This window comes from Carassius gibelio, chromosome B3 (genome assembly GCF_023724105.1).
Source record: "Carassius gibelio isolate Cgi1373 ecotype wild population from Czech Republic chromosome B3, carGib1.2-hapl.c, whole genome shotgun sequence".
In the NCBI taxonomy this organism is placed as follows: Eukaryota; Metazoa; Chordata; class Actinopteri; order Cypriniformes; family Cyprinidae; genus Carassius; species Carassius gibelio.
The window spans coordinates 31,520,922-31,529,482 of NC_068398.1; the positions used below are offsets into that span (position 1 = coordinate 31,520,922).

General features: G+C 34.7%; 1 long non-coding RNA gene across 1 annotated transcript; it reads left to right on the plus strand.

Annotated features, from left to right (window-relative positions):
* Positions 1 to 227: 227 nt before the first annotated feature.
* On the plus strand, positions 228 to 8,239 carry LOC127953179 (uncharacterized). Its single transcript, XR_008153101.1, has 6 exons — positions 228 to 242; positions 342 to 392; positions 581 to 688; positions 1,095 to 1,265; positions 1,409 to 1,530; positions 7,351 to 8,239. It is a non-coding gene; the product is annotated as an uncharacterized LOC127953179 (long non-coding RNA).
* Positions 8,240 to 8,561: the final 322 nt, after the last annotated feature.

Genomic DNA, 8,561 nt, shown 5'->3' on the forward strand with positions numbered 1-8,561 from the left:
AATATGAGCTATTGTTGCTGTTGCTTGTGAACTAAAAAATGATTTTAAAATTTATTATTGAATGAGACTGTACATTATAAATGTAATGCTTTAACTCTAGATGTTTGTTTGTGTAAATGCTGTGTGTGTGTTGAGTCCTGCGCGAGCGGGGAGCAGAGTTGCCATGGAAACGGGGCATCAACACAAACCCGTTACTGGCAAGCAGTAATCTCCGTCTCTCGCTGCAGTTTACACTGTTTTGGGTAAGTTTAGTCGCTAAAATCACACAAATATTATATACAAATGTTCCTGACACGTTTCTTGCTTGTTATTGACATGTTTCAATTAAATTTATTTTATAGAAACGGTTTAGTGTCTTTGGAAAAGTCCGTTATCATTTTAGCAGTTTTCAGGTAGGCTAACTATATAGATTGAGCTCTTGTTGATGAAACTCTGGGCTTTTAATCAAATCTTCGATTTGATTAAAACAAAATGATTTGTAAATTAATTATTGAATGATTATTGAATGAGTCTGTACTTTATAAATGTAATGTTTTAACTCTAGATGTTTGTTTGTGTAAATGCTGTGTGCGCCTTTGAGTCCTGCGCCAGCGGGGAGCAGAGTTGCCATGGAAACGGGGCGTCAACACAAAAACCGTTACTGGCAAGCAGTAATCTCCGTCTCTCGCTGCAGTTTACACTGTTTTGGGTAAGTTTAGTCGCTAAAATCACACAAATATTACATACAAATGTTCCTGACACGTTTCTTGCTTGTTATTGACATGTTTCAGTTAAATTTATTTTATAGAAACAGTTTAGTTTCTTCGAAAAAGTCCGTTAGCATCTTAGCAGTTTTCAGGTAGGCTAACTATATAGATTGAGCTCTTGTTGATGAAACTCTGGGCTTTTAATCATATCTTCGTGTGTGTATGAGATATTTTGATGGCACTTTGAATGTTTTGCTGGTGATTTGTCAGTATGTTATTGGAAAAGGCTGATTTACTGAATCGATGACGTCACTTACAGTGAGAGTGTAATCGGCTGAAATCAAGTTCACATTAGTTTCGATATTTCATGATAAACAGATATTAATACAAATTGTTCTGTGATTTCAGGAGGACAGAAAGAAACTCTACAGAACAGAAGTGAAGCTCCAAGATTTCAACATTTCTGAAGGGAGATTCTGACTTAGAAATACAGGTGACCTGAAGAAGCTCATGAAAAACATGAATATGCCTTTTTCAGAATACATTTCACCAATTTTAAGAAGTCCCTGACATCATAACGTAAGTCACACTCAACCTAAAACTAAAAATATAGATTGTGTTATTTTAAGATTATAATTTTAGTAGTAGAATATGTATATTACATGTTATTATAATTGTTATATATTATTCTGTCTTTTATCTCCATTTCACCTCTACTCTAGCTTGTTTCCTTCTAATGAACCTGGAACTGCAGAGTAATTATTGTTGTCTCTGTGTCAGCTTGTTTTGTTCCTGGATTCTTCAGTGATGATGAGCAGAGTCTGAGTGAACCTGCTGTCAGACAGTGAGTACCGTGGGGTTTCAGTCAGGGCCTTCAGTAAACAACTGTTAGATACCTGTACACATCTTACACATCTCTGTTACAGCTAACGCAGCCGTATGTGTAAAGGTGCGGTCACACTAGCCTTTGAACGTGCAAAATTATTTCGGACGCCGCTGCGAATATGAGCGGGAGCAAGATATAACGGTTTTCCCTTATCACAACATGGGTTAATCTGTGCTTTTACTGTGTCTTTGGCGATGGCGTCGAAAGCGTCTTATTATATTGCACTCTGTCTCTCTCTTTCTCTATAAATATACACACTAAACAATAAAAAAATATAGAACGTGTCCTCATTCAAATGTGCCATCTGTTCCTGTTTCCATTGACACTGCGAACCATGCAGCTTCTTTTTTAATTATCTTTTAAATATGTATTATATAAAATAGGATGCTGCGCTACGGCTAAAATAGGCACTTCATTTTTTAATTTCTGTACAGAGAGGTCACGCAGTGACGTATCATTCATCTACTGGTCCCACGACTTCACGTGATGCGAATTCGCAGGTCAAAGTTCACCAAACTTGAACTTTCGAATGCAGCGAAATGCGAAAATTTTCGCATGAGCCTGGGTTTCCGGTCTGACGCATTCGCATGTGTATGAATGGAAGTCAGTGGAATGAAAAGTGCAGTGTGACCGCCCCTTAATGCACATATTATGCCCCACACAGGCTCTCAACAACAATGACGGGGCTGATCAACAACTTCAGCTGTAGGCTAGATTAGTGTGGGTTAAAGGGATAGTTCACCCCAAAATGAAAATTTGCTGTTAATTTACTTTCCCTCAGGTCTTCCAAGGTGTGGGTGACTTTTTGGTAACAATTTATAATAAAGTTCAGTTGTAAGTCACTTTTAAGTGAGTAGTTAATGATGAACTAATCATTTACAAAACATTCATAAGTGCCTAATAAGTGATATACTAATAATTTGTGTACTTTTTGTAAATTCGTTTTAAAAGTTATTTACAAGTAATTAGATTATGATTAACGAATTATTTACAAAACATGACTGTGTTCATAGAAATAAATGATGTTAATATTTTTATCTATGTTCTGTAGATTAAGTTATAAATAATTTACAAGTGACATGAATATACATTCACTAATGATTAAGTAATATGCTATGATTTACACATCTTTCATAAGCAATCTTAAAAAAAAAAAATCACGAAAAAAATCAAACAGATCCTTAATTTTTAATAGTTACTAGTTAATATATTATGAATCACTTATAAATCATTGAAATGTCAACATTGTACTATTATCTCAATAAACAGTATAAATCATTTAAGATGTACATAAGATGTAAACTACTCATCAGTTGTAAATGTTTTACAAACTTTGTGGTTTTCAGTTGTGTGTGCGTATGTATATATATATATATATATATATATATATATATATATATATACACACACATATACACACGCACACGCACACACACACACACACACACATACACATATATATATATATATATATATATATATATATATATATATATATATATATATATATATATATATAAACACACCAACACACACACACAAAATCAACCAACCTGTAACCGGAAAGTTTACATTTACAACTGATGAGTAGTTTACACTTTAGATTGTGGGTGCAGAAAGCTTTGTAAGTTATTTATAACTTAATCTACAGAACATAGATAAAAATATTAACATCACTTATTAATCATCTATGAACACATAGTCATGTTTTGTAAATTATTAGTTTACCATTAGCTAATTACTTTTATTACATGGCTCTGTGGGTACTTGATTCTGATTGGTCAGTTGCGACATTCCGATGCATGTTATCCCTGGATAAAAACCTGTAAAATGTAATAACACAGGCTCATCCGGGTAACAGTAGTTGGTGCTGTACTCTTGCTTTAACTATTTTTTTTATTGGTGGAAGCTGTGCATTTGTTTAGCTAATAAATTATAAAAACTGTGTACAACAGTTGTGAACAATTGTTTAATTATCTCATCCTGGTTAGGGTTGCCCTGATTGACGATCCCATCGTCCATCGCCGATGGCTGATAGACATCACGATGCTGCGCCGGAAACAGCGTCATCAGCTCCAGTATCTCGCACGTGCATCTGTTGTCATGCGACAGAGAAGTCACATTCTATAGACAGTTTCTATAGATAGTTGTGAACGTGCTGACAGCTGGTTGCCCAGGCTATGGATTAAAGGTAATACTGTTGTAAGTAGTGTTCATTTTCTCCTAAATACCGATCATTTCGCTTCATTAGACCTCAATGTATCACCAGTAGCCACCGGTATTGATTTGGTCTTTTTTTTTTTCTGGACATCCACACAGCACCACAGTATTATCAACTAGAGATCAACCGATAGTGGATTTTTCCAATACTGATAGCTAGTTTGGACCACACTGGCCGATACCGATTTATAAACCAATAGTTTTTAAAATGAATACTGAACAAAATGGATACTGAAGGAGAGCAGTGGTCTGCGGTCGCGCTGTGGGTTCCCGGGTTTGTGTCCATTCTCGGACCATTCCATGTATTTCAACTGTAGAAAAGGTTGTTCCAAGCCGAAACTGACTTCTTTCATATTTGTCGACCAAAATACAGAAAACTACATCAGTATATCATCATAAACACAAACGTACAGTATTTTTGTTTAAAGAGACAACAGCCTAATAAATGCGCTGTCTGTCATTAATGTTAATCAAAGAACAAAAGAAACAAAAGAAAATCATTCACTGATCTCGACTGAATATATTTAATAACTTTAATTGATTAATCTTTATTTTATTTATAAAAAGAAAACTATGCAGTGTTTTTAAACTTTTAATTACAGTTTCTGTACCTGAAATTTTGTTTAGTTGTATTTAGGATATTGCTAATTGATTTGTTTGTTCATAACATCTGTAACACTTTAATATTTTTATAAATTAATAGTTTTTGCTATGGTATTTTATTTTTTTTTAAGCACAGGCAAAATTCCTCTTGCAGTGTTTTGTAAGCTGCTGATTTTTGCTCATGTTATTCAGCTGTAACAGAATGCTTTGTAAAAAGACAGAAACATGTTTGACATCTAAATGTTTGACTTAATTTTTTTATATTGGATTTTTTATCTTATTGGAATCGAAACTAGGAATCGATAAGCAGAATCGGAATTGGAATCGATAAAATTCAAACGATACCCAAGCCTACACACCGGACGCGTCACATTTTATTTGCTGCTATTTTAGAACAGTGCTTGATTATCTAATCATGTGCAGCATCTTTGAGAAGTCACAGTTATCACACACACCGGATGCGTCACATTCAATTCAAGCAGCGGTCTAAAACTGTTTATTTAATCACTAAACGGACATAAGTTTGCTTCAGGAATGAACTATGTGGCATATGTGTTTAAAGTTCAGTGTTAAAAAAAAAAAGGCAAACGGAAAGAAAACGCGCAATCTGTATTACAGCTTTCTATATGAAGCATACAGACTGTATTAGAGCCACAGAAAGACCAACCTTTTTGCTGTAAAATGCACAATACATAATTTATAGCCTAGGGTGAAGTCATTATGTAAATTTACAATGATTTGAGAGTAATATAATGTTATTTAATAGAAAACTATGTGAACGGCTGCATTTAAACTCGCGTTTGAAGTTTCCCACTCTGTGCAGCGCACAGTGTCACATGGCAAAACAAACACAACACGGAAAAATATCTCCATGGATTTTGCAGATAACCGATAGTTCTACAAATCAACTATCGGTGCCGATTAACCAGCAAAACCAATGAATCGGTCGACCTCTGTTATAACAATGTGCATGATACAATACTCATCAAATAATAAAGAACTCTTTTCATGTCCCTTGACTCAGATTAAAAAGTAATCACGGCCAACAAAATAACTTGTGCTTGGTGTTAACTGTTAGCCACTCATAGCACTCGTAGTTGCAATCTTTGAAATGGTGCATAAAAATGTTGCTGGCCTTCAGTTTAGGTGTAGGTCTTCCTTTCTCAGTTGTAGATCTTCATTTCTCAGTTATTCTCTTTTTTCTGCAAAATAGCACCTTAAAAAAGCATTTTAGTAGATTGGCAACCAGGTCTGTAGGCTGTATTTTCTTTTCATTTAATTTCACTTTCGTACTTCGTAATCCCTGACTAAAAGGGCAGTCTAACGCTGGGGGTAGCACTGGGCACGTCTCTAGACCCAGAGGGTGTGCTGTCATTGAATGTCAATATTTTGATTGGCTGATGATTCTGTCACTAATGCTTGTAACAAATCAAATGTGACTTCTTTCATCAAAAGGGTAGCACAATCTGTAGTGCTGGCCATAGACTTTTTGTAATGTAGGATATTCCAGGTCAACCTCAACTAAACTAATCACAAGCAATTTGTGAACATTAAACAAATGTAAATGATAACTAAATAGTCTTTAAAAGCTTTTTTCACACAATTTTGTTTTTTATAGGGCCAGCAGAGCCCTTCTCACCCTGACGGCCCACCGCTGCTGTCAGACAATCTCCAAGATGCTAGAAACTGCAGGACCAGTAAGTACAATCTTGAACATACACAACTGTATCATAAGTTTGGGAAGGTATGGTTTTTTGTGTTTTTGAAAGTCTTTTATGGCAACCACAGTTTAATATATGAAATGAAAACAGTTCACTACAATTTAAAATAATAGTTTTCTATTTGAATATATTTGGAGAAGTCATTTATTCCTGTGATGGTAAAGCTGTATTTTCAGCATCATTACTCCAGTCTTCAGTGTCACATGATCTTCAGAAATCATTCTTATATTCTGATTTGCTTCTGAAGAAACATTTCTGACTATTATCAGTGTTGAAAACCGCTGTGCTCCTTCACTTTTTCAGGATTCTCTGATGAATAAAGTTTTAAAACAGTACAGTGTTTGAAACAGAAATGTCTGTTTTAACGTTTGATAATTGATAAGACAGTGATAATTGAAAATGTTTATTGAGCAGCAAATCAGAATGATTTCTGAAGGATCATGTGACACTGAAGACTGGAGTAATAAAAATTAGCTTAGATCACAGAAATAAATTACATTTCACAATATATTCACATAGAAAACTGTTGTTAAATTGTAATATTTCACAATATTACAGTTTTTTTACATGCTTTTGATCAAATAAAGGCAGCCTTGGTGAGCAGAAGAGACTTTTCTCAAAGACGTAAAAAGAAAATCGTACTGACCCTTTTAACGGTAGTATAAATTACAAATATAATGTTCCACCTACTGAAATGTATATTCCATTCTAAAGAGATGCCTTTTCCACAAATATTACATTTACAGGGATCACGTGAAACACTTCATCAATAAACTGATTTTTGAGAGCATTAGTGGCAGTGTGTCGATTTTTGTTTATTGATTGGTGAATTGGAAGTGGATGTGCATTTATTAAACCTACTTGTGATTAAATCACATATATATATATATATAGCAAAATAAGCTCAAATTGAGGCAGCACCATCTATGGTGCATGGCCTGTAGTGAGGTCACTAAATTCTAACACCAAGAATTTATCAAAGTCCACTAAAGGAAGCAAAACCTATTGGTATTTTACTTTGAAAATAGCCTTCCAAATAATATTTGGGGCTCGGACACACTTTTTTTTGTTGTTTAAATTAAATTAAAATACATAGTTTAGTATTCAAACAACACATCTAATAACCATGCACTCCAGTTATATGTGATTAAATAAATAATATTTTGTCTGAAATAATATGAACAGCAGCAGCTATTCTAAACTTTCTCCTTTTTATTTCCTGTTTCTATCTCAGGATGGCCATCCCAAGGTTTCTAGAGATTACAGCAGCTCCAGACTGAATCCAAACTCACTTTTGAAGACTTCAGATGACACCAACGCTCACAAAGACTACAGACAACAACTGTACATGAACACACAAAACATTGGACACACAAAACAAATATTATCCTTATTTTGCCTGTAAGGGTAAATTTGATGATTTTCAAACTGCTTTATTGTAACGTCTCTTATATCTGTAAATGAACAATATTTACTCTCTGAGTTATGTGGACCTACATGTCCCCTTTTATTTGTAAGCATCACTTTAAAAATGTTGAAAGATAATGTTAATAACTGAATAACTCAAAACTGAATACAAAACTAGAGACTTGTTTAGTAAGATTTTATCAGAAAATATTTTTTAACTTTTATCATGCAATTTAAAACATTTTAATTGCTTAATTAGTATTGTTTGCCTGGTTTTATTTTGTGTTTATGTAACTCTTTTTAAAAAGTTCTTGGCATAAAGTTCGCATGCGATGCTGACAGCACAGAACACATGACTTTTTATTATGAACTAGATGGTCTTCCCAGTGAGTCTTAGTCATCTATGGCTTTTTAAACTGTAACCTTGAAACATGCATTTCCTGTAAACCTACTTTGAAATAAGTATTGTCAAAAGGTGCTATACTCATACAACATTTAACCATGCAAGTACTGTAGTAATGGTTATTTTTGTTTTTACTATGGGTTTACTGCAAAAGCTGTAGTAAAATCATGGTGATTGTAGTAAAACTGTGGTTGATTTTGTTTTTTCTATGGTTTTACTGCAAAAGCTGTAGTAAAATCATGGTTTATGTTCAAAAGACTACAAATAATCCCGAATTATCCACTTTTGATCAAAGCATCTGGTAAATGTTATTGTCTTTGTACATGTAATATGAAATAAATGAAAATATTAATACAGTTGCGTCTGTTCTTGAGAGTGGTGTGTATTGTTTTATTATAAACCAGCGGCGGTAGCTGCGGGTGGTCCGTAACGATGAGCAAAACGCCGGTGAACCGCGTCCACGCAGAGCGGCCGGGATGTATCGTCTCAGCATCGGCCGGAGAGCATTTCCGATCAGAGGCCGACGTCGCCGAGACATCTTGCCTATTAGCAAACGCTCCCTGAGCGATATCGTCCCGATGGAATTTTGTAGGTCGGCTCGACATCGGCACAACGTATGTGTGCTGTCTGGGACG